The sequence below is a fragment of the Bufo gargarizans genome, chromosome 6 (assembly GCF_014858855.1).
Source record: "Bufo gargarizans isolate SCDJY-AF-19 chromosome 6, ASM1485885v1, whole genome shotgun sequence".
Taxonomy (NCBI): Eukaryota; Metazoa; Chordata; class Amphibia; order Anura; family Bufonidae; genus Bufo; species Bufo gargarizans.
Window position 1 is genome coordinate 327643725 of NC_058085.1, and position 27831 is coordinate 327671555.

Genomic DNA, 27831 nt, shown 5'->3' on the forward strand with positions numbered 1-27831 from the left:
CTTCTCTTGGAGAAGATTCTTTCTGTCTTTCAACTCTTCTGAAGCATCATCAAAATTGGAATTGTTTAAAAAGGTGATGCACTTTGCAGACAGTCGCTGATAGCCAACATAGGCGTTAGTTAAATGATTCAACGCTGTGGTTAACTTTGGTGCATCATTGTTATAGCGTGAAAGAGCTGCTATATAGTGTTCAGTTCTTTGCCATAAATCATTGAAGTTGTCACTGAACTCTTCTTTGGTTGCCTCAAAGTTCTCTCTAATTGTTTGTGTTGGTTTGATAACATGTTTAGATTGTACAGTTTGTTCTTCAGTGAACATGGACTCTGCTTGCTGTATATCTGCTAGGTCGTGGGACCAGTTGCATGTGAAGCTCCAGTGAGTAGGATACAATGGAAATGCTTTGGTAATTTATTGAGTTTACCTTGAGCAAAGACATATAGAGCACATTAGAGGTCAAAACAAAATGTTCTCACCAGCTCTGAGTCTGCTGCGGAAAAGGAAGACACAGGACCAGAACAAACAAGATATGATGTCACCGAAAGGGAGGAGTAGACAGAGAGCAAAGGCAATGGGATTTACATAATACATTCAGGAAACCTATAACAAGAATGACCACAGGGTGGCAGCATTACATAACATAGTAAAGCCATTAACCCTTTCAACCCCGGGCCTGTTTTCACCTCCCTGCCCAGGCCATTTTTTGCATATCTGACAAGTGTCACTTTATGTGGTAATAGCTTTGGAACACTTTTACTTATCCAAACCATTCTGAGATTGTTTTCTCGTGACACATTGTACTTCATGATAGTCATAAATTTGGATCATTTTGAAAATGACATTTTATTTTTTGGGGACGTTAGAAGGCTTAGAAGTTTGGAAGCAAATCTTGAAATTTTTCAGAAAATTTCTAAAACCCACTTTTTAAGGACCAGTTCAGGTCTGAAGTCACTTTGTGAGGCTTACATAATAGAAACCACCTAAAAATGACCCCATTTTAGAAACTGCACCCCTCAAGGTATACAAAACTGATTTTACAAACTTTGTTAACCCTTATGGTGTTCCACAAGAATTAATGGAAAATGGAGATGAAATTTCAGAATTTCACTGTTTTGGCAGATTTTACATTTTAATCCATCTTTTCCAGTAGTAAAGCAAGGGTTAACATCCAAATAAAACTCAATATTTATTACCCTGACACTGCGGTTTACAGAAACACCCCACATATGATCGTAAACTGCTGTACGGGCACACGGCAGGGCGCAGTAGGAAAGGAACGCCATGTGGTTTTTGGAAGGCAGATTTAGCTGAACTGGTTTTACTGTCATGTCCCATTTGAAGCCCCCGTGATGTACCCCTACAGTAGAAACTCCAAAAAGTGACCACATTTTGGAAACTACGGGATAAGGTGTCCAGTTTTATTGGTACTATTTTGGGGTACATATGATTTTTAATTGCTCTATATTACATTTTTTGTGAGGCAAGGTAACCAAAAAATTGATGTTTTGGCACCGTTTTTATTTTTAACATTCTTCTAGATCATGCGCTATTTTTATAGAGCAGGTTGTTACGCCCTATATTTTTTTTTTGCCGATCGACTTGTGCAGGGGCTCGTTTTTTGCAGGAAGAGTCGACCTTTTTATTGGTACCATTTTTGGGTACATATGATTTTTTGATCATTCATTATTACACTTTATGTGGCAAGGGGACAAAAAAATTGGTTGTTTTGGCACAGTTTTTATTTATTTATTTTTACAGAGTTTACCTGAGGGATTAGGTCTTCTGACGTTTTTATAGAGCAGATCGTTACAGACGTGGCAATACCTAATATGTCAACTTTTTCTTATTTATTTAAGTTTTACACAATAATAGCATTTTTTAAACCAAAATAATGATATTTTAGTATATCCATAGTCTGAGAGCCATAGCTTTTTTATTTTTTGACCAATTGTCTTAGGTAAGGACTTATTTTTTTGCGGGATGAGGTGATGGTTTGATTGGTACTATTTTGGGGGGTATATTCCTTTTTGATCGCTTGGTGTTGCAATTTTTGTGATGTAAGGCCTCTTTCACACTTGCGTTGTCCGGATCCGGCGTCTACTCCACTTGCCGGAATTACACGCCGGATCCGGAAAAACGCAAGTGTACTAAAAGCATTTGAAGACGGATCCGTCTTTAAAATGCTTTCAGTGTTACTATGGCAGCCAGAACACTATTAAAGTCCTGGTTGCCATAGTAGGAGCGGGGAGCGGGGGAGCGGTATACTTACAGTCTGTGCGGCTCCCGGGGCGCTCCAGAATGACGTCAGAGCGCCCCATGCGCATGGATGACGTGCCATGTGATCACGTCATCCATGCTGACGTGGGGCACCCAGACGTCACTCTGGAGCGCCCCGGGAGCCGCACGGACGGTAAGTATGCTGCTCCCCCGCTCCCCGCTACACTTTACCATGGCTGCCAGGACTTTAGCGTCCCGGCAGCCATGGTAACCATTGAGAAAAAGCTAAACGTCGGATCCGGCAATGTGCCGAAACGACGTTTAGCTTAAGGCCGGATCCGGATCAATGCCTTTCAATGGGCATTAATTCCGGATCCGGCCTTGCGGCAAGTCTTCAGGATTTTTGGCCGGAGCAAAAAGCGCAGCATGCTGCGGTATTTTCTCCGGCCAAAAAACGTTCCGGTCCGGAACTGAAGACATCCTGATGCATCCTGAACAGATTTCACTCCATTCAGAATGCATTAGGATAAAACTGATCAGGATTCTTCCGGCATAGAGCCCCGACGACAGAACTCTATGCCGGAAGAAAAGAACGCAAGTGTGAAAGAGCCCTAAGGTGAAAAAAATAGCTTTTTTTTTACACAGTTTTTATTTTTTACAGTTTCACCTGAGGGGTTAGGTCATGTGATATTTTTATACAGCTGGTTGTTACGGACGTGGCGATACCTAATATGTATACTTTTTTATTTATTTCACTTTAGCACAATAATAGCAGTTTTGAAGAAAAAAATTATCATATTTTGGTGTCTCCATTGTCTGAGAGTGATAGCTTTTTTATTTTTTGACTGATTCTCTTAGGTAGGGTCTCATTTCTTTTGCGGGATGAGGTGACGGTCTGATTGCTACTATTACCTAAAATGTATATATGTTTTTAAATGTACTTCACTTTAGCAGAATAATAGCAGTTTTGAAACAAAAAAATGATGTTTTAGTGTCTCCATGGTTTGAGAGCTATAGTTTTTTAAATTTTTTGGGCGATTATCTTAGGTAGGGGCTCATTTTTGGCGGGATGGGGTGACGGTTTTATTGATACCATTTTGTGGGACTTACGCCTTTTTGATCGCTTGGTGTTTCACTTTTTGTGAAGTAAGGTGACATAAATGGCTTTTTTTATACAGTTTTTTTTTTATGGTGTTTATCAGAGAGGGTGGATCATGTGATATATTTATAGAGCCGGTCATTATGGACACGGTGATACCTAATATGTGTGGGGAGTTTTATTTTCTGTTTTTTATTATAAAATAAGGGAAGGGGCGTTTTGTTTCTTTTTTTACTTCATTAATTTTATTAAAAACACTTTTTTTCTATACTTTATTACTGATGTTCACTTTTGGGGGTCTGATCCCCTCTGCAATGCATTACAATACATCTGTATTGTAATTGAAAAGAAAATCACTGCAGCTCTCACCTACCACCTCCCAGTGGAGCACGGATGATCAGACCTGGACTCAGTCTGGAGCAAAATATGGAAAGAACACGATTCCAGCTCTTCACAATACAAAAGGCTTTTATTCGACTTCCATAAAATCCTGACATCAAAAGTAAGACAAGTTGTTGTGACGCGTTTCGGGCTGTTACATCCTAGCCCTTCATCAAGGACCAGATCTGTATTGTAATGCATTGCCTGTTCGTGTACTACAGTGGGTAGTACAGTAACAGGTTGCCTAGGCTGGATCTCCTCGGCTCCCATAAAAGGCAGGTCTCGATGCTGTGCAAGGCATTGGGCTGCCTCTGCACAGGCATCGGGCTGCCTTCTGACACATCGAGTCCCTGTCACAGCAGCGCGGGGACTCGATGCGCTCACTCACCCAACACAAACCCCTTCTGTGTCGCGGTCAGCGCAGACCGTGGCATAGAAGAGGTTAATCCGCTGGCATCGGCTTTTACAGTGATGCCGGCGGATACAGCAGAGGCCCGGCTACTAGGGACTGCCGGGCCCCTGCAGTGATCGCGCGCACACCGCTCCGGTGCCCACGCGATCACCATGACGTACTATTACGTCAAATTGCGGGAACGCAGTGGTTTCCATGATGTAGTAGTACGTTATGGGTCGGGAAGGGGTTAAAGAGAACCTGTCATCAACTTTATGCTGACCTCACTGAGGGCAGCATAAAATAGAGACAGAAATGCTGATTTCAGTGTTGTGTCACTCATGAGCTAAACGTAAGTGGTTGCTGAGAACCAGCATCATAATTATTGCAGCCCAGGCCTTGAAAAGAGTCAAATCTACCTGAGAAGAGTCCTGGTTATTATAATCTCCTGCTCTCCCCGTCCATCTGCTGATGACTGGCAGTTCTCTCCTAGAGAGAAAACTAGGTAGAAGCCTGTCAGTCATCAGCAGGTGGGCAGAAGAGCAGGAATTCATGAATGACCAGGAATCTTCTCAGGTGGCCGGGACTCTTTTCCAGGCCCAGTCTGCAATGATTGTGATGTTGGTTCTCAGCAACCACTTACTATTAACTTATAAATGACAGACCGCTGAAATCAACTCAACTGTCTCTACTTTATTCTGCCGTTAGTATGGACAGCATAAAGTGGATGACAGGTTTAATTAATGGAAGAAATAAATGCTGGGACAGCACATGTATCATCAATAAAGTCTAATACGTTTTAAATGAAAGAAATAGATCCTAGTGGCAAGTGACTGGCTCTAAATATTTTTTTGTCCAGGACCTTTGAGGTCCACTATGGTATTAGTGGCAGGGTCCTCCAGAGGTTCCTCTAGTATTCTGGTGGGCCAGTCCAACACTGGTAATTAGCGATTGGCTCCAAATTTTGTTCTACAAATGGGGTTGTCTTCTGCTGGACATTTGAGGCCCATTATTGTGTCAGAGCTTTGGCTCTCTTAAAGAGGACCTTTCATAGGTCCAAACATTGTAAACTAATTATCAGGATATGTAGCGCGACGCCCAGGGATCTCACTGCACTTACTATTATTCCTGGGCGCCGCTGCGTTTGCCCTCTGTGGCCCCCGGTATATTCTCCCGCTCTGTATGCTAATTGATAGCATCGCAGCAATGGGAAGTAGACTGCCCTGTTTCTCAATGGGCGTTCCTTCTCCCTGGCTGTGACACTCTGCGCTGCGATTGGACCGCGCTACAGCCAGGGAGAAGGAGAAGCCCATTGACAAACAACAGGACAGTCTCATCTCCATTGCTCCGATGCTAGCAATTAGCATACAGAGCAGGAGAATATACCGGGGGCCACAGCGGGCGAACGGAGCGGCGCCCAGGAATAATAGTAAGTGCAGTGAGATCCCTGGGCGCAACGCAACATATCCTGATAGCTAGTTTACAATGTTTGGACCCATGAAAGGTCCTCTTTAAGGATCTCCTGATATTCTGGTGGGACTGTCTAACCTAAGTGGTGGAGGCCCTTGGGCAAACGTCCCCTTGTCCTTGAAAAATCAAGACAAATTATTTTTTATCAGGCTCCTCTCACCCCATGCCACTTTGGTATTTGTGTATAGGTCATGCACAAACATTTTACCACTCAGGAACTCTAAAATCCAGGGGCAGACTAGCCATAGACTCTACAGGGAAACTTCCTTGTCCGCCGATGTCAGGAGGCCACTTGAGCCCTCCTCACAGCCGTCAGTCAGGTAGGTAATTATCTGACCCTCCCCTCCTGACTCCAACTATATTACCACCCTGAGGAAACTGGAGTAAGAGGAGATAACTTTGCAGCAGCGCTGGCCATCACAGAGGGGTAGTTTGTGCGGCTGGGACATTATTTCGTGGTGCACTGTAGTATTTGTGTCACGGCCTCCTTGTGTTGACCCTACTTTCTGTCAATTTGGGCTAGACTAAAAAATAGGGCACTTAGATTTTTTTTTTCCAGGGCCACTTTTAAGGGGTTGTCTTCCTTCAGCAAATGGCATTTATCACGTAGACAAAGTTAATACCAGGCCAGTGGGGATCCAGGGGGGGGGGGGGGGGCAACGGGGCAATTGCCCCCCCCCCCCCGAGCTGGCGGCGACGGCGGGGCACAGGGAGATGAGCGCTTCCATTGTCTCCAGTCATCTGTATCGCTGTCCTCAGCTGCAGCCGATACAGATGGCTATGCTGTGGCAGGGGAGGGAGAGGCGTGTCCCTTTCCCTTCCTCTGATAGGCTGCAGGCACTAGGCCGGCAGCCTATCAGAAGCCGGCGCAGGCGGCGCGATGACGTCATCGCGCCGCCTGAGCCATACAGCGCGGGACACAGGCTGGAAGAGGCCTGCATCGTATCGCTGACATGGAGGTAAGTATGTGTTTTTTTTTTTTTTTTATATATATACAATACTTTTAGGGCTGTTGATACTGGCACAGGGGGGCTGTTGATACTGGCACAGGGGGGCTGTTGATACTGGCACAGGGGGGCTGTTGATACTGGCAAAGAGGGGCTGTTGATACTGGCAAAGGGGGGCTGTTGATACTGGCACAGGGGGGCTGTTGATACTGGCAAAGGGGGGCTGTTGATACTGGCACAGGGGGGGGGCTGTTGATACTGGCACAGGGGGGCTGTTGATACTGGCACAGGGGGGCTGTTGATACTGGCAAAGGGGGGGGGCTGTTGATACTGGCACAGGTTGATACTGGCACAGGGGGGCTGTTGATACTGGCACAGGGGGGCTGTTGATACTGGCAAAGGGGGGGGGGGCTGTTGATACTGGCACAGGGGGGCTGTTATTGATACTGGCACAGGGGGGCTGTTATTGATACTGGCACAGGGGGGCTGTTATTGATACTGGCACGGGGGTCTGTTATTGATACTGGCACGGGGGGGCTGTTATTGATACTGGCACGGGGGTGCTGTTATTGATACTGGCACGGGGGGGGCTGTTATTGATACTGGCACGGGGGGGCTGTTATTGATACTGGCACGGGGGGCTGTTGATACTGGCACATGTAGCCTAAACTGTGCCACACAATATACAGTATACCGCTACACTGTGTAGTCTGTTCTATAAGCACCATTGTTTTGTGGCGGCGGACAGAAAATAATCTGAAAGTGCTCCTCCCGAGACCAGGCTCTGGATCCGCCACTGTACCAGGCACTTACTAATGTATTGTGATTGTCCATATTGCCTCCTTTGCTGGCTTGATAAAAAAATTCCATCAAATCATACACGACTCATTGCCATAGGTTACAACCACCCTGTAATCCAGAAGCGGTGGTTGTGCTTCCACACTAAAGGAAAAGGTGTTGGCCTCTCTCCTGGCCAGGACCGTAGGACTGCGCATAAGCCTGCACAGCTGCCCCTGTCCCAGCCACCACATATCTACACTGCAGCCGTGGTTGTAACTCCTAGTAACGAACAGTGAATAATGTGATGGAAAAATGAATCTAGCAAAGAAAGCAATATAGATAATAACAATACATTAGTAAGTGCCTTGTATTAACTTTCTCTACATGATACATGCCATTACCTGAACTGAGACAACCCCTTTAAGTTCTCAGTCCGGCCCTGCTGAAATCTATAGTCCATACCTCCTAACCCTCCCGGATCCAGTGGGACAGTCCCAGTTTTCGGTGGCTGTGCCTTGGTCCTGGAATGGCTGAGATATGTCCTGCTGTCAGCTGTTGCTGTGTCCATATCTGGGCATAACTACTGTGAGGTGGCATATATCTGGGCATAACTACTGGGAGGGGGCACATATCAGGGCATAAATACTGCGAGGAACACATATCTGGGCATAACTACTGTAAGGGGGCAAATATCTGGCATAATTACTGTGAGGGAGCACATATCTGGGCATAACTACTATGAAGGGCATAACTACTATGAGAGGGCACATATCTGGCAATAACTACTATGAGGGGGCACATATCTGGCCATAGCTATTGTGAGGGGCACATCTGGGCATTACTACTGTGAAGGGGCACAATTTGGAAATTACTACTATGAAGGAGGAACAGTATGGGCATGACTACTGTGTGAGGACACAAAGGGGGGATAATTAATATGTGGGGGCAATAAGGGGACTGGTTGTATATAGTTATGTTTTGGACGGAGTTAGATGCGTGGCCTAGTGCGGAAATGATCTGCACACACGCACGAACACATTGTCCCTCTTTGGGGGAGATTTATCAAAACTGGTGTAAAGTGGAACCGGCTTAATTGCCCATAGCAACCAATCAGATTCCACCTTTCATTTTCCAAAGGAGCTCTAAAAAAAATGAGGTGGAATCCAATCGGTTGCTATGGGCAACTAAGGCAGTTTTCCTTTGCACCTGATTTTGATGAATCCTATGATAGACAGTCCATTATCTGAACGTAGAACCGGGTCACTATTTTTCTTCCACAAATGCTTGTATAGTGTAACATACAATATCCCTCCAGCTTTCCTCAGGAGGAGGCACAGTATTTTGGCAGCTCTTTCCTGTGAACTCTATACAGATCCGTGTTTACTTTCAGCTCAGCAGGGGGGGTTGCAGTTCCCGCGGGGCCGCCAGGGGGAGTGTGTGAGGCGCTACCTGTGTGCGGAGTGTGAGCCCAGCAGCAGCAGCAGCGCGTTGTCTTTGTGAGTCCGGAGGAACCTGCTTACGTCTTGTAGCTGAGCAGGAAGAGGGATCCGGGATCTGCTCCGGCTGCTTAATACGGGACTTACCCGGGATCTAGGTTGGTTGGATACAGCCTGCACGGACACGGTAAGAGCTGCACCGGTGGGGGGTGTTCCCGGTAACCTGCTCTGCTGCCCTCAGCCCTACCTGTCCCTTCTGCCTCCATTCACAAGCTGCACCTGGCTCTGCCTTTAACCCTTTGGTTGCTAAACCAGTGTAAGGACCCCAGATTCAGTGCTGGAAACGTACCCTCCTGTCACAGGTGCCTTGCTTCCAGTCTGTACAGGGGGCTGAACCCAATGTGCCCTTGTGCCTTTGCCCCCTCCATTATTATACTGGTCACAGTATGTATACTGGTGACTAATGGGAATCCTATAGGCACTGCATGGTCCCCAGTATATACAGAGTAGTGGAAATCGCTTGCTTGCTTATTAACCCCTGAATAGAAAGCACTCTCAGAGGATCTGAAGTGACTCTTACAAAGCCAAAGGTTCTGCATGTACCCTGACCTGATCCAATGACCCCCCCCCCCCCCGGCCTAGGAACCCCCAATCCGCAGCTATCCATGAGATACAATGTTCATTCAAGGCAATTGTTGGACAAAATCGTTACCGTCGCTTGGTCCATATGGTGATTGTGACAAGATGGCTGATTTGGCGATCACTTATCGGCGCTCGCTTTTTGTTGGACGGCTCTCGAGTGTCTTAGAAGGGGTTAAACAGTTCTTGTCTATAGGTGGGTAAAGTAAGATAAATGACGGCGGCGCTGGAAGCCGGTGGCTGACCGCTCCATAGCCCTGTCCTGGCTGATTAGGGACCTTTAGTCCCACTTAATTCCCATTTACAGTGAATGTGTCATTTACGCAGGGGTGCGCCACCAATGAGGCCAGGTGAGGCGATCACTTCAGGTAGGGACCAGAGGGGGGCAGCGGAAGGGCCATGGGCAATGAGCGCTTTCATTGTGGCAAAGGGGTCAGGTTAAGAAATTGATATTGGGGGGGAGGGAGGTGCGCCGTTCCAGTTTTCTCCTCAGGAAGCAGAAAGGCTAGGTGCACCCCTGCATTTACGCCATACGCAAGGCGGACCTGTGACCGCCATGTGGTGACTCACGCCGTTGCTCGGTGTGTATATGACACTGTACACAGCTTTCAGCCTCCGTAGTTGGTTCCACTTGCGTTTATTACAGGTTGATATGTTTCTACTGCCGAATACTTGGAATTAGCATCGGGAGTGCTTTGGTAACAGTAATGTTAAAGGGGAACTCTAGTAAAGTTCTTTATTGGATGAGTGATTACTATATTACTATGTGCCAAGCTGCAGGCACCATGTGTAGTGCTGCACCCATAGACTTACTGTACCTAGGAATGCATAATATGCTGACACCACACTGCACTCTATGTGCCGCCATACAGGGTTTGCATACGTAGTATTGTTGTTAGGATACACTTGTAAATGGCTAGGGGCACATATTTTTAACAAAACACAACCCCCTCCTATGACAGTAGTCATTCTTTTATATTTCTCATTCCCTTTAGGGCTCTTTCACACGAGCGGATCCCGTGCGGGGTAATCTGCCGCGTGAAAGAGAGCCAAGCCCCGCTGCGGACAGCAGAGACACGGAGCAGTAACATGATTGATAATGCTCCGTGCCTCTCTGTGACCTTCTTACTACAAAATCCCAGTGAGATAAAGTTGTCACCGTGATTTTGTAGGAAAAAGGTCACAGAGAGGCACGGAGTATTATCGATCATGTTACTGCTCCGTGCTTCTTCTGTCCGGAACGGGGCTTGGCTCTCTTTCACGCGGCAGATTACCCCGCACGGGATCCGCTCGTGTGAAAGAGCCCTCAGACCTCCTGCATCCAAAACTGCCACGAAAAAACTGTCTGTGACACCTTATTTCTCATAGCTGATCAGGAAAGAAGATGCCTGGGAGCCCGCAATTTATAGAAGATTCTGCACCCTGGGAGCCAGTGCTTTAATACCGCCTGCACGTACTAGAGGGATTGTCCCGTTAAGAGAATAGAGGACAAGTGTGATTGGCGGCGGTCTGACCGCTGGGACCCCTGCAAATTGTGATAAATTATTTTCTCTCCCATTTGAATGGATCGGCAGTCATACATATGCGCTGCCGTTCCGTTCATCTCTTTGGGACTGTCAGGGATAGCGGAGTACAAGTGCCTGGCTGTCTCTGGCAGTCCCATAGAGCAGGAGATAGGGGGATAAGTTGTCTTAATGGGACAACCCCTTTAAAGGGGTTATCCAGGAATTGATGGCGACTTATCCTCAGGATAGGTCATCATTATCACATCGGTGGAGGTCCGAGTCCTGGCCCCCTCCGCCGATCAGCTGTTTCAGAGAGCATCTGTGCTCACTGGAGCTTACCAAGCATAGCACCATACATCATATGGGCCATGTGACCGATTTACAGTGACATCACTGCCTAGGAAGAGGCCGCAGCGCCTTCATGGAGTGCCATGCTTTTTTTCTAACAGTTGATCAACAGATATGATAGATCATCAATATCGGTTCCCGGATAATCCCTTTAAGGCTGTGGTTATCATAGGTCCCCTCCCCCGAGGATCCCTTCTATTACCAGAGTGGAGTATGACCCCTAACCTAATACTATATTTCCCTGTGGGAAAAATTGATAGCCAAATTAAACTTCCTTTTCGGTTAATACATGGGGATTCCAGAAGCCGGAGCCTTTTTTTTTTTTTTTTTTTTTTTTTTTTTTAAGGAACGGGTTTTATTTGGGAGAAAACCCATTTAAACCCAAGAACATGTCATGGACATGACCTACCGATCAGTCCTTCTACAGCGCTCAGATCTGTCAAGTTTCTGGTCACCACCAAAAACCGAGCACATGGAGTGGTGGTCACTATAGCCGGTGATAGTAATCCAGCAGTGAAAGGGTTAAACAGCTGTGCTTCCTCCGCCATGGGCCTTATAATGGTTTCCTCGCTGTAATTAGATTGGAGGATGTTTTATTTTTTTGAAAGGGGGGGGTCAAATATTCTTTACAAAACACGTTACGATCGGCTGGGATATTATTCTTTCCAATTACAGGGTAATTTCATGCATGGATATATATGTTCTGTACAGATGAGCGTCTCCAGATCCCACGAGGGCACGCACGGAAGGGTCTTCTGTCCGAGCCTACGTCACCAGCGCAGCGCTGCACTCGTTCATACGAGAAAATGGCAATTACAGCAGGAAATAGAAGTAGGATGATTGAAATGTAGGGTGTATAACAGGCTAGATAGGGGTCCATGCTCTCTACGCTCCTCTACGCTCCTGCTCTAGACGGACGGGTGTGATTTCGAGTGGGTGGCAGATAATACCACGTACGTCGTGCAACTGTCTATATAGAACGATTGTATCTTGTAGCTGAAGTTTTGCTACACTTGGATCCTCTATGAAATAAAAATATCAACAGCACAAGTCTTTCTTTTGGCATACTTTGCTACAATGTATCAGTTCTGTCTCCGCTGCTCAGATTAGCGGATGGTCTAGACTGGATACGTGTATCTGTAGGGGTAGGACTATGATGTATGGCGCTTGACTTCCATTCGCTTTAAAGTTACACATGGTTTTCGTCTTCGTGTGATCTGCTCTTACATTTAGGCAGCTCGATATTTCTCTCGTGTAGCCCTAGCCTTAGTGCTAATGCAGTCTGCTGAGTGTGCATATTTTTCACGCCTCTTTCACACGTCCTTGTGCATGATAACATCTGTGACAAGACATTTTTTGTCCCCCGTGTGTCCATATTTAACAGACACCGCTAGGCTAAAAATGAATTTCTAGGGCATATACTAGCAACAATTCGTGAAAACCATGGACCAAGCACAGATGGCATCTATGTTGGGTACGTGGTCTACATGGACCCATAGACTATAATGTTGCATGAGGGATCCGCAATCACCGACAAAAATAGGGCACGCTTCCCTGGTGTCATCACGGAGCCATGGTCCTGTGTAAAACCACTGATGTGAATACACACATTAAAGGGTCACTGTACCCTGAAGACAGCTGAGGGAAGTGGAGGCGTGCCAGAGCTAGCTGAGATAGTGAGCCTGATAAAAGAACTGCTTCTACATGGCTTCTGAACATCACGGGAGCCTCCTGGGTGTTTTTAAGTGCGATTTCCCCCCCCCCCCATCTGTTCTGTGATCTCCGGAGCTGAAAACAAACATAGTGAGAAGTAAAGAAAAGGACATCCACAGCAGTACAGTACTGTCAGAAAGGGTAGACCCCCTGCTTCTGAGTGAAATGCATCTAGCTGTGCAGCTGAAATAGGGATTATGGCTTAAAAAAACATTAGGGAAGCCCAATCATAACTGCTGCTACACAGTTATGATTGTGCAAAGAAGTGCAGCCATTATGCAAACATTTTTTTTCAAAGCTCAGATACATTTTAAAGTCTATGGTTACGTCAGCGATCTGTGGAGACCACGGACAGCACACGTCTGTAACTCACTGACCTGAGCAAGAGGCCTAATGAAGGGGCAATAGACCATTGAAAGACACTCCGTCTGTTCCGTATCTCTCTCAGCAATGGCAATGTAGTAATGCGCATGTTTCAATCCTACATATCTAATCATTCTTTTTCTCTGAATTCTGGAGACTCCATAGTCATGTGGTTGTTGGCATTAGGTTTTGACCAACTTTCATCTTACAGGGGGCACTTTATTAATTTTCTGGTGTCGAAAAGTTGCAAATCTAGGGATTGCAATTTTTAAAATACCATTTGCGTATAAATTTATCGCATTTTTATGCCCCCATCGCCACTTTTCAGAAAGAAGGTGTGGGCATGTGTCAGGCCATCAGCCGTGGCAAATTTCTGATGTAAATGATGACGGAAGTGTACATCGGCTACAAGCTGGTGCAGATTTAATTCTAGGTGCACGGTCTTAATTTAAGGACACACTTAATTTAAGACTAGGCGTGTGCCTCATTATGAATTAAGTGCATCCTGCAGCAGCACAGGAGATACCAAGACCAGTGTAGAAAATGCCAGTTTTGATAAATGACCCCCATTGTGTATAACCAGCTTAAAGGGGTTGTCTCTGCTCCCTGATCCACTCTGAACACACACAAAGTTCTGGCTCGCCACTACGACCAGGGCATTTATTGTCATTTCCTGTGTGTCAGGACGGGACCAGGAAGTAGAGTCCAATGGGGACCTGGAGGTGTCGGAAAGGTAGAGGTTGAATATTGGTGAGTAATGTTGCTTTTTTTTATTTTTATTAACCCATTCTGCCCCTTTTCTGAAAAATGTTATCCCACCAAATGTAACCAAGAGTGTTTCCATTTACTGATGGCAAGCGGAGATCTTGAGCATGGAGAGGAACTGAAGCTTAGCAGTATCTTGACATCACCATGTCAAGCCTGAGTTTACAGCACCTTCGGTGTGCACCACTTTAGAACCGATGGAGGCCAAAAGAGTCTTTTTTTTTTTTTTGGGCATCCGCTGGGCAGATATGTCTGCAGCGCTTTTTTTATTTTTTATTTTTATTTTTTATTTTTTTATATACGTTTTACAGCGCTGTATACGTTCCCCCCCCATAGGTGTCTTTGGGTGATGTTTGCACAGTGCATGGTATACAGTAGCTTACATCAGGGCTTTACGTTGTGCCCATGAATGCGATAGACTCCTCTGGAGTAGTCTGGATGGGAACAGAACCAGTTCATTTATATCTCATGGTAATACATGGTTCATACTCTAGATTAGGGGTCAGCCACTGGCACTCCCATATAAAGGAATGGAGCATGCTGGGAGTTGTAGTTTTATAACAGCTGGATAGGCAGAGGCTAATGACCCCCTGGTCTACAGGTCGCAAGGTGTATGAAATGTCAGTACATCTGATAACTATCAACAGATGACGTCGGCGCAGGTCATAGAAGGTTTCTCCGCATGGTCGGAGATGGCGGATCTTATCTTCTAGACCTTTCTTCAGCTTTTCTCCTTGTCAAGTCTTTTGCAAACCAGTGTTTTAATCCAATTACAAAACCCTTTTTGTATAAGTTCCAAGGCTCTGCAAGACAATGACAAGGCATTTTCCTCTAAAATGAAGCTTGTTCGTGGAGAAACGAGTCCCCGAGTTACATTCTTTTAAGTTGTCTTTAAGGCCATTTGCACGTGTCGTGGAAAATGTGCGTTTTTTTTTTCCCCCGCATGGATTCCCGTGTGGAAAAACCACAGCATAATACAGTACCAGCAAAGTGTATGAGATTACACATCTCATGTAGACCTTGCAGATTTTTGTCCGTGCGGAAATCGACCTGCATTGTGGATTTCCAAATCTGCAGCATGTGAATTATGTTTGTGGATTTCTCCCTTTTCAATGGAAGGATGAGATCTGCGGCAAAACTGCATCTAATCCGCGCCAAAATCGCCAAGATGCAAATGCCAGGAGACAGCCGCCAATGGTAGCCACATCACTCACCTTTCTGCATGGCTTGGAAATATGAAAGGTTATAACCATGTATAAATATGGACTCTTAAATTTCATCTATTTTTGTACTAATCTTATTTGGTTTCTGACATTTTATACATGAACCAGGAAGCCCAGGATTAACCAAGCTGTAGGTCTCCAAAGCTTGGATTTATCTGCAGACAGGTAACATGGGGCTTTCTGGAATTGCTCAGTAACACATTTCCTGACTTGTTTGGGCCAGACTTCAAGTTTATTAAGCAAAGTTGTATTTTAATCCAATTATGTTGAGCAATGAAGATCTGGAAATTCCACGTTTCTTCATCTGTTAATCCTGGCACAGAACATATATCCAGGATTATACAGTTCATACCCTGAGTTTTAGACTTGCATTTAATTACTGTGCCCTTCCCTCAGGTTGTAAAAAATTCAACCCCCTCCCCCCCCCTTTTTCAAAAATTAAGCCCTGAGAAGGAGAGAAGTGGTGGCTGCAATGATGGTTGTAGTAGTTACTCCCAGTGGGGCTCCCTGGGCTTTTTTCTGGAAACTTATCCTAAAATTATGGACAGCCTGCATTTTTTACTAACAAATTAGAAAACCATAATGAACTATAAAGATTATAAAATGAAAATAATGTTAATTACCACAAAAATAATCTAGCTAAGGCCTCATGCACACGACCGTTGTGTGCATCCGTGGCCGTTGTGCCGTTTTCCGTTTTTTTTTTTTTCGCGGACCCATTGACTTTCAATGGGTTCGTGGAAAAATCGGAAAATGCACCGTTTTGCAGCCGAGACCGTGATCCGTGTATCCTGTATGTCAAAAAAATATGACCTGTCCTATTTTTTTTGACGGACAACGGTTCACGGACCAATTCAAGTCAATGGGTTGGTGGCACAGTGTGCGGCCTCCCCCGGCCCCCCCTCCCTCCCTCTATTGCATTAATAACATTGGTGGCAGTGTGCGGCCTCCCCCGGCCCCCCCTCCCTCCCTCTATTGCATTAATAACATTGGTGGCAGTGTGCGGCCTCCCCTCTCTCCCCCTCCCCCCCCCCCCGATCATTGGTGGCAGCGGAGTTCCAGAGTCCCAGTTTAATGCGCCGCACAGACCTGTCATTTACCAGTAGGAGGAGCTCCCGGCTGGACACAGACATCGCAGCAGCCAGCAGGTAAGTATGATTCTTCTACTATTGCTAAGTAACCATGGCAACCAGGACTGCAGTAGCGTCCTGGTTGCCATGGTTACCGATCGGAGCCCCAGCGATTAAACTGGGACTCCGATCGGAACTCCGCTGCCACCAATGATCGGAGGGGGGGGGGAGAGGGGAGGCTGCACACTGCCACCAATGTTATTAATGCAATAGAGGGAGGGAGGGGGGGCCGGGGGAGGCCGCACACTGCCACCAATGTTATTAATGCAATAGAGGGAGGGAGGGGGAGGCCGCACAATGGCCACCAATGATATTCAAACTGGGGAGGGTGGGGTCTGCCCCCTGCTGCCTGGCAGCCCCTGATCTCTTACAGGGGGCTATGATACGCACAATTAACCCCTTCAGGTGCAGCACCTGAGGGGTTAATTGTGCTGATCACGGCCCCCTGTAAGAGATCGGGTGCTGCCAGGCAGCAGGGGGCAGTCATGTACACAGTTTGTAGTATATTCTAACTAGAAGCGTCCCCATCACCATGGGAACGCCTCTGTGTTAGAATATACTGTCGGATATGAGTTTTCACGATGCAACTCATATCCGACAGTATATTCTAACATAGAGGCGTTCCCATGGTGATGGGGACGCTTCAAGTTAAAATATACCATCGGATTGGAGAAAACTCCGATCCGATGGTATAAAAGAGACTCCAGACTTTACATTGAAAGTCAATGGGGACGGATCCGTTTGCGATTGCACCATATTGTGTCAACGTCAAACGGATCCGTCCCCATTGACTTGCATTGTAATTCAGGACGGATCCGTTTGGATCCTCCAAAAATTAAGGAAGACCCCTGGACGAAAAAACGGTCACGGATCATGGACCTACGGACCCTGTTTTTGCAGACCGTAAAAAAAAAGGTCGTGTGCATGAGGCCTTAGGCTACTTTCACACCAGCATTTTTCTTGGATTCGGCAGGGACAGGAAAAGCGCTTCCATTACTGATAATACAACCATCTGCATCCGTTATAAACGGATCCAGTTGTATTATCTTTAACATAGCCGTTTCCTATTGTGTCCGAGAAAACAGATCCGTCCCCTTTGACTTACATTGTGGGTCATGCCAGATCCGTTTTCCTTCGCATCCCATGACGGAAGGAAAACCGCAGCATGTTTGTTATTTTATTTTTTTCTTTGTCCAGCCCACTGAGATGGCTGCACATGCTCAGTTTCATCCTTCAACTGCCTCCTAAGCTGTGATAGGGAGAGCATGGGCACGCCCCCTGAGCTGTTATAGGGAGAGCATGGACACGCCCACTGAGCTGTGATAGGGAGAGCTGAGACACCCCCCCCTGAGCTGCAGCATAAAAGACACTCCCCTGAGCTGTCGGCTTTATATAAATCTAGCAGAGCAATGAAGGGGGAGATCTTCGGATCCATGTGAGGTACAGGGCTGGTTCTAGCTTTGTTAGAAAGAGATTGTCATCTACTGTATGATGTCTGATTTCTTTTTTTACATTGATCGTGGGAGAACCCCTTTAATCAGTTTTAGTCTAAGTGCTCCTTTAATCTTGGGCTTTATATTGCCTATTGCTTCTGACCTCTAGTATTTCTTTCTTTCTTTTGTTTCCATGTCCCTCTCTCTATAAGATGAGGGCAATGGGACCCTCAATAAAGGGGTTCTCCGGGCTTTTAATATTGATGACCTATCAAAAGTTTAAAATAAAAATAAACAAAAACGTCATTTTCCCCAAATAAAATTGGTAAAAAATAGGGGGGGAAAAAGGATACATGTTTGGTATCGCCGCGTTTGTATCGATCGGCTCTATAAAAATATCACATGACCTAACCTCTCAGATAAACACCGTAAAAAATTAAAATAAAAACTGTGCTAAATAAACAATTTTTTGTCACCTTGCATCACAAAAAGTGTAATAGCAAGCGATCAAAAAGTCATACGCACCCCAAAATATTGCCAATAAAGCTGTCATCTCATCCCGCAAAAATCATACCCTACCCAAGGTAATCGCCCAAAAACTGAAAAAATTATGGCTCTCAGGCTATGAAAACACTAAAACATGATTTTTTTTCCTTCAAAAATGAAATCATTGTGTAAAACTTACATAAATAAAAAAATAAAAAAGTATACATATTAGGTATCACCGCATCCGTGACAACCTGGTCTATAAAAATATCACATGATCTAACCTGTCAGATGAATGTTGTAAATGACAAAAAATAAAAACTGTGCCAAAACAGCTATTTCTTGTTATCTTGCCTCACAAAAAGTGTAATATAGAGCAACCAAAAATCATATGTACCAACAATACAGCCACCCTATCCCGTAGTTTCTAAAATGGGGCCAATTTTTGGGAGTTTCTACTCTAGGGGTGCATCAGGGGGGCTTCAAATGGGACATGGTGTCAAAAAAACAGTCCAGCAAAACCTGCCTTCCAAAAACCGTATGGCATTCGTTTCCTTCTGCGCCCTGCCGGTTGCCCGTACAGCGGTTTACAACCACATATGAGGTGTTTCTGTAAACTATAGAATCAGGGCCATAAATATTGAGTTTGGTTTGGCTGTTAACCCTTGCTTTGTAACTGGAAAAAAAATATTAAAATGGAAAATCTTGAAATTGTATCTCTATTTCCATTAATTCTTGTGGAACACCTAAAGGGTTAACAAAGTTTGTAAAATCAGTTTTGAATACCTTAAGGGGTGTAGTTTATAGAATGGGGTCATTTTTTGGTGGTTTCTATTATGTAAGCCTCGTAACGTGACTTCAGACCTGAACTGGTCCCTAAAAACTGTGTTTTTGAAAATTTCAAGATTTGCTTCTTAATTTCTAAGCCTTGTAACATCCCCAAAAAATAAAATATCATTCCCAAAATGATCCAAACATGAAGTACACATATGGGGAATGTAAAGTAATAACTATTTTTGGAGGTATTACTATGTATTATAGAAGTAGAGAAATTGAAACTTGGAAATTTGCAATTTTTTACACATTTTTGGTAAATTTGGTATTTTTTTATAAATAAAAATGATTATTTTTTTTTACTTCATTTTACAAGTGTCATGAAGTACAATATGTGACGAAAAAACTATCTCAGAATGGCCTGGATAAGTCAAAGCGTTTTAAAGTTATCGGCACTTAAAGTGACACTGGTCAGATTTGCAAAAAATGGCCTGGTCCTTAAGGTGAAATAGGGCTGATGTCCCTAAGGGGTTAAAGGGGATGTCTCATGGACCTCTTTAGAATGGGGGGCCCCACTTGGACCCCTCTCTGTTAACAATATAGCAGTGGCACCTATAAAGGATGGTTCTCAGTCTGGTGGATTTGTCCACTGCAGGGGAAATTTATGGCTGGCCGAAGCCAGGTTGGCATTGATCTGATCTTTGAGCCATCTTTCAGCAAACCCTTAAGACAGTGCAGATCCTATAATTTATTGAGATTCTGGAAGTGTATGGTACTAGACAGTCATCAGAATTCGCCTTAGGCCTGCGCAGTCCGTTTCCTGCTGGGAGACATGCTCAGTAATTGCTTGTTCGGTATTAATAATTCAATAATTCACAATTGATCCTTATGCTCATTGTTAATATCCTGGGTGATTCACAGTCACTAGGCACGAAAACAAGTTTCTAAAGTCACATTGTCAAAACTCATCTCACAAGTAAATTGGCAAAGACGTGTGATGATATGAATGTAGCAGAGGTGAGTGTGTCTTTTGCCAGAACTCGTCATTGTTCATTTTCTCTGGTCTCTTCAGCACTCCAGCCTGTATTACACAGGCCAATTGAGCAAGAGATTGACCAATCGTTTGCTAGCTAGCGGAGGAGACCGCTGCTATTTCATGCAGCGATTTACTCCACAGCATGGGGAGGAGCGATCGCTATGCCATCGCTTGTCCTCATGCTGTACAGTGGTTTGTTGGTGGTAGATCACTATTAGGCCTCATGCACACGTCAGTTTCCCCACAGGGAAATATAGTATTAGGTTAGGGGTCTTACTCCACTCTGGGTAATAGAAGGGATCCTCGGGGGAGGGACCCATGATAACCACAGCCTTAGGCCTCATGCACACGTGATCCGTCTGCACGGCAAAAAAAAAACATGTTCTATCTTTTTGTGGTGCCGAGGCATGGAGAGAAAACCCCCCTGGGAGCACTTTGTACCTCTGTTCCACACCGCACCTTCCGGATTGCGGACCCATTCAAGTGAATAGGTCCGCATTCCGTGATGCAGTGAGCACACGGCCGATGCCCATATATTGTTGACCCGCTGTTTGTCGCAGTTGCCCGGCCGTGTGCATGAGGTCTTAGACAACACAATCCGCCGCTGGCAAGTGCTGATTTTTAAGCATTCTTAAAAATCTGAATTGCCCAATGAATGAGGTTGTTCAATGGGCAATTGACGGCAGTATTACACTGCAAGATGATCGATAACGTAAAATCGGACCGTGTAATACAGCCTTTAATCTCCCACTTTTTAAGCCAGTGCACAAATGATACAGCCCCAAAATGACTACTTGGCAAATTGAGCTCTGCTACATATATTACATTGTGTAGCAGACATCTTTTTGTTCTGTGCCGTTCATATTGCACCGATTTCACAATTCTGGGGACCCAGTATGATCAGATCTGATTGCAGCTGTATTGTGTGTATCCTCCACAATTTGGCAGCTGTAGTTCTAGGGGATCCGCAGTTGGGCACGGACTGTGTATCCCGGTCTGATCACAGTCATGTCAATCCACCCTTAGTCTTCTCTAGATAACCTAATCCGTATCTAGACCTCATTAGCTGTGTGCATCCTACTTCTACTTTGTGCCGGTCATCTAATAAACCTTATCTCTAAATTACTAAAAGATTATAAACACTTATTTAAGCCACATTCTTATCAATAAGATAAAAACTGAGCGATAATGAGTGTTTATAAGGTCAGAGATAAGGAGCCGTCAGCGGAGTTGCCTGATGGAGCAGAGTAAAAATACAGAGGCTGCTACTAGGGAATCTCAAAGCTGTACAGAGAAAGGGGTTCAACATTTTTAATAAAGACCAATGAAAAAAAGATTTTTAGCTCAAAATTAGTATAATGCAATAATAAAAAAAATTGCCTCCAAAGGTGTACATAGCCTTTAGGTTGGCTATACACAAGTAAACTGTTGGCTGATTTGCTGACAACTATCTTTACCGATCCTTCCCAATTGAATGAGCATGCATATATGTAGTAAATGGGGAGAGGTATGAAAGCAGCGGACAGAAGTCTCTGGCAGCAGATAAGGTTTAATGCACAAAAGACTGGGGTACCCTGAAATCCAACATGCATGATCCTTATCTCCCCTCTCCCCATTTACTACGTGTACATTTGGTGGCCAGCCAAACTTGGCAAAATCGGTGGTTTTGGCCAGTATACATCTAACGTGCATGGACAGCTGTGGGGTGAAGTCACACGTAGCATATTTGTTGCAGAAAGAGATGTGACTGTCCCATTCAGCTGAATGGAGCTTGCAGAAATAGCTACTTGCCCTTTCAAATGAATGGACCTGTTTTGTTCAGAGCTGTTTGCGGGAAATCTACTGCTCATGTGTAAGCACCTTATGGTCTCCACTGCAGCGGAGTCGGCTGTGATCTGGTAAAGTCTGAACTTGTGGATCATAACTTAGATTGTGAGCCCCATTGGGAACAGTTGGATGCTATATCTGTAAAGCGCTGCGGAATATAGTAGCGCTATATAAGTGCATACAATAAATACAGATCGGTTGCTTCACGTGATTGCATCAGGCCGACGCTGTTAGAGAAATTCTGAAAACCCCTGCAGTGGTCCATAACTTGTGCCACATTGGGAGTTCTATGTTTTCTACAGCTTGAGAGCCCCAGATTGAAGACCACAATTTTAAATGGGTTGATGTGCTCCAGAGACCCCCCTCCTCCTTGAGCTCCGTTATCTGTTTTATTAAATCTCTATGTTCTGTAGAACTATATTGTTTGTTTTTTTTCAGTGTTTTTTTTTCCCTCTCGTAAAAGAAGACTAGATATGTTTTCCTTTTGTCTTCTTCATTTGCCACTTGACCTTCCGCTAAAAGCCATCACGATGGCATTGTGTTGAGCCTCATATTTCACGGTGACAGATCTGGTGCTGCGAAGCTCCGAGCAAACTTTCTGAGGCTGGAGCTCATGACAGTAAAATTCTGTTAGCACTGCGTCTGAAGGACTACTGTGATAATGAAATAGAGGTATTTCCAAATACCCAATTATGTGCTTACCATAGGGGGTTCACTTTGACTGCTATGGGGCTTCTTCATAAGAAGGTTTCAGCCTGGAAGGTGTAATCCTGTAATTAATAAATGAAAATCAGACATCATACAGTACACAAAAGTCTCTTTCTAACAAAGCTAGAACCAGCCCTGTACCCCACATGGATCCTGAGATTTCCCCATTCATTGCTCCATCTGCTTTGCTAGATTTAATGAGGTTGGCAGCTCAGGGGTGTGTCCTTTCCCAGGGGATGTGTTCTTTCTGCTGTTGCTCTCTTCCTGTGGCTGTTGCAGCTCCTTCTCTCCATTTGCTTTGCTAGCTTTAATTCAGGCTTGCTGCTCAGGGGCATGTCCTTTCACAGGGGACGTGTCCTTTCTGCTGCAGCTCTCTTCTTGTGGCTGTCACAGCTTCTTCCCTCCATTCATTGTTCCATTTGCTCTGCTAGATTTAATTTAGACTGGCTGCTCAGGGGGGGTTCCTTTCTGCTGCACCTCTCTCCCTCTGATTGTCACAACTTCGAACAGTAGATACAGCTGGTGGCAGTTTAAGGCTGGAAGTGAGCATGTGTAACCATGTGTGTAGATGTTCACATTGCTATACGGATCAGGAGGCGCCATTATAATTAAGTAAATGAAATAAGTTGCAACTGGAGCATTTTGGTTACAATAAGTAGATTTCAAAAGAAACTTGTATTTTTTATGCTGAATTATATTAAAATAACATTTATTGTTGGGACAACCACACTTAAATGAAATTACAATTGCAGTTCTTCCTGGGAGCTGCAGGTGCTTGATTTGCCACTGCCCCCCCCCCTCCCCCCACAGAAAGGGAGGACAGTCCTCCAGAGTCAAAAAAAAGAGTTTAAAATTTCTTTGATAACCCCTTTAAAGGCTATGTACACCTTTTGAGGTAATTATTTTTATGATTGTTACTCATTTTTGGAATTTTTTTTTTTTCTGTTGGTCTTTATTAAAAATATTGAGCTGTTCTGTCACAAAGTATTAACAGTTTTTTTCTAGCTGTGTGACTAGTACTATCCCTTTTGGTCATCTAATAAACCTTCTGTCTAAACTACTGAGAGGTCATAAACACTTATGTAAGCCACATTCTTATCCTTAAGATAAGAAATTGAGATATAATGAGTGTTTATGATGTCAGAGATCAGAGATGAGGAGTCCGTCTGCTCCTGGTCTCACGGAAAAGACAGAAAATCCAAAGGGTGCTACTAGAGCATGTTAGCCCTGTACAGAAAAAGGGATGCCGTATTTTTAATAAAGACCAATACATTTTTTTTATTTTAGCTTAAAATGAGTACAATGCAATAATAAAAAAAAAAATGCCCCCAAGTGTTTAAACCAGGCAATAATTAAGCAGCATATGGATAACGGGGCAGCATTAGAGAGATGCAAGATCACTTGTGAAGGTTGCAAACGTTAGCACTGCCCGCTCTGAGTAACATGCCCCTGCCAACCTTGCCTGGCACGTCTCCTTACCTTTCTCTTTCAGTGTGGTGACTGCATGTAATGTGAGCTGTTTACGTCCCTTTAATATTTATGAGCTGTTCATACTCTGTACTCTCGTCAGCGAGTTCACAGGTAAAAGAAATCATCTTTACTTTGATAATAATAATGATAAAGCGACCTTTTGTAACACGGAAAACAAATTATTTTAGCCAATTCACACAGCAACTCAGGTTATTAAACCAGTAATGGTGTCTTTCAGAAACCCTGTGAAATATCCTGGTAGTCGGAAATTCCTGGCTAAAAACCCACACGTAAAAAGGCCACAAAATCGTACTTACTAGGCCGTCGCCATAAACCGGGGACTGTTTGGTATATTCGAAGGCTGGGTAGGTCTGTCTTAACAGAGAGTCCCCCGGGGGGGGGGGGGGGGGGCCAGGTTCCTAAGGTCCAGCAGAAGACAGTCCCATTTGGACGTGACTTATCAGCCAGTCGCTTGCCGCTCGGGTCTATTTCTAAGGCTAGTTTCACACTGGCGCTGGGGATCCGGCAGGGAACGGCCCTCTGGACCTCTCTGTATCTGGCATTGCCAGAAGCTTGAAAGTCTCCATCTGGCCCTATTAAAGGGGTTTTCAGAGATTTTGGTGTTTGTTGACCCATCCTCAGGATAGGTCATCAGTATCTGATCCTGGTTGGTCTGACATCCGGGATCAGCAGTTTCGCAGGGCAGCGAGACTCCTGTGAGCATCACAGCCTTCTCCATGCTTACCAAGCACAGCGCCGTACATTGTATAGCGGCTGTGCTTGGTATCGCACTTGGCCCAATTCACTTCAGAGGGGCTAAGCGCGATATTAAGCACAGTGACTATACAATGTACGGCGCTGTGCTTGGTAAGCTGCGAGAAGGCCGCAACACTCACAGGAGCACCGGTACCTTCTCCGACAGCTTATCGGTGGGGGTCCTGAGGATAGGTCATCAGTATCAAAATCTCGGAAAACCCCTTTAAGCTATAATGGATGCCGAGAATCACCCGGGAGAAAACAGCATACTGGATCCCTAGCGCTAGTATGAAACGGGGGTCCTTTTATATGGGTAGGTAATCTGTCCATTACCCACAACGCCGTATCTTTACTGTGGGGGATGAATGGTAATTTTTAGTACAGTTTAAAAAATGGGATCTCCCAACAAAGAAATGTTTGCTCATTTGTTAGGTTGTTGTTGCATGTTTAAGGGCTTTTTACACGGGCCGAGAATCGGACATTATCGGTAATGAGCATTTATAGTAACACTTGTTAGTGATGATTGGGCGGTGTAAATGTACCGCCAATTACCTTACGAGCGAGCAAAACACTTCTTCATCGGGAATCCGATCGTTTGTGCACATACAAAAATGATCGTTTACCAGCAGCAGATTGTGCTGTGTAAACGCGATCTCCTGCCGGCAAACAATGAGTCCTTATGGGGAAGAGTTCTGGCAATGGAGGAGATTGCCGCATGTAAATGCACCAGCGATAAGCAGATTGTCAGGAAGGAACTGCTGTGTCCCTTATTATTTTATTCACAAATAATAATTAGTGGTTGATATGTGCTGTGTATACAAAGAGTACAGAGGAACCTAACGTAGTTGAGCACATGTTCTGTAGAGACGTAGGATTAGCCTGCAGCATTGTCCCCACGGATCTCCAGTCCAACCTTTGCCTGCAGGCCATCTCCTTGTATGGGGGGATTTTTATTTTGAAGTTTAAATGTCCACTTTCAGTGCAGAGTAAAAAAAATCAATGATCGGAGCTGGAAATTCAGGGCTGTGTTGTGAAATGATCACCTGTTGTGTAAGGTTGGACTTTGCTTGTTGCATGGACTGTAGGGTGGAGGATGTCTCCTGCTTGCTGACTGGCTGACGGTTCTGGAGCAAATGATGTTTGTCAGTGCTGAGCAAAGAGCAACACATGATGCAACCCTTCTATTTTTCCTTTACACATCAGCCTAAGGTGACACGGTCTCGAAATAGTTGAGGAGAAAAGTTTATGAAACAAACAGTCATAAAAAAATCTTGTAAGAAGATCTGGTCCTTCGCCTTCTGGTTAGCTTGAGGTTCTCTTGCAGTGGCTGGGTTTAACCTTTACTGAGCGGTGTGGTACGGTCTCTGCCTGAAGTCTTTCTTGGGGCTTATTCACTCGTCCGTAATCAAAATCGCCTGTGTGACGGGTGCAGAAAACTGATAATTTTAGTATGGTGTAGAGGTCTGAGTCTCCAGGCCTGTGTTTTGTGAAAGACGGTGATGTGAATATCACCACTTCTACACAATTACTTCTATAGAATGTAGTTGTGTGAAGCCATTGCACTATATACACAGTCCTTTTTTTTTGCTGTGACTTTTTGTAATTGTAACAAAACCACACAATTTTTGGCCATATGGTTGTGTGTTTCCATCTGATTACTAAAATCGCTGCAACAAACTGTGACTTAAAGGGGTTATCTGGGAATTAATATTGATGGCCTATCCTTTGGATAGGTTATCAGTTTCAGATCGGCTGAGATCCGACACCCGAGAACCACGCCGACCAGCTCTGCGGCTTTATCTTAGACTATGTGACGTCACTGTACATTGGTCACTTGGCCTAGTTGCAGCTCAGCCCCAATCAAGTCTACGGGCCGCCGCACTTACCTGAGCTCCAGTGAGTGCAGCTTCCCAAAAACAGCTGATTGGCACGGGTTCCCGTACTCGGACCCCTCCCATGTGATATTGATGACCTATCCTGTGGATAGGTTATCAATATTGTTTACCCAAAAAAACCTTTTAAGGGTCCATTCACACGTCTGTAAAATGGGTCCGCATCAGTTCTGCAATTTTGTGGAACGGATGCGGACCCATTCATTTAAAGATGTGGACAGCACACAGTGTGCTATCAGCATCCGCACTTCCGTTCCGTGGCCCCGCAACAAAATAGAACATGTCTTATTCTTGTCCGCAGACACAGACATAAAAAGGCATTTCTTTTATAGTGCCGGCCATGTGCGGTCCACAAAATGTGGAACGCACATGGGGGGTGTCCGTGTCTTGTGGATCTGCAATTTGCGGCCTGAAAACAGTTGAGGAAGTGTGAATGGACCCTAAATGGGTTTTCCAGAAGATAGGTCATCAGTAAAAAGGCTCGGAAAACCCCCTTAAGATACGTCATACCTCAGTTTGTGGCACTTGTAGTTCCATACTAGTCAGCCTGGTCACTTTCTAGGACTATGCTCGTACATGGCTTCAATCCTTTTCACTGTTCCTTCTGAGGTTTTTGGGCTGCCCAGACTTTTTGGACAACATAAACAGTCGGTGGTTTCACCCAATGCAAAATGCAGTTCATATGTGGAGCACATTTACCGAATTTACGGTAATCTGAAATTTTCATTTTACTGTCACAATAGACCCCAAAAAGACATGTAAAAAGATGTTTCTTTCTGTGTTGTCGCCATCTTAAACCTGCCGCTTTCTATGCAGGTTTAAAATAACCATAAATGGTCAGATTCATGAAAACTCTCTAAAAAGAAAACTGACTTTGTTGACCATAGCAGCCAATCACAGCACAGCTTTCATTTATTTATTTATTTTAAAGCGGAATCTGTTTACTTTAAAGGGGTTGTCCGCTTTTGTTATATTGATACCTATTCTCATATCAGATCGGCGGGGGGTCCGACTGCCAGCACCTCCACCGATCAACTGTTTGAAG

At 44.8% G+C, this 27831-nt stretch overlaps 1 protein-coding gene across 1 annotated transcript in view; it reads left to right on the plus strand.

The window, feature by feature from the left end:
- The first annotated feature begins 8748 nt into the window (after positions 1–8748).
- The window catches only part of SEMA4G (semaphorin 4G), a 191482-nt gene continuing 172399 nt past the window's right edge, over positions 8749–27831 (plus strand). Inside the window, exon 1 of the mRNA XM_044298643.1 lies at positions 8749–8905. The gene's annotated coding sequence lies outside the window, so the exon portion shown is untranslated. The remainder of the gene's footprint in view (positions 8906–27831) is intronic.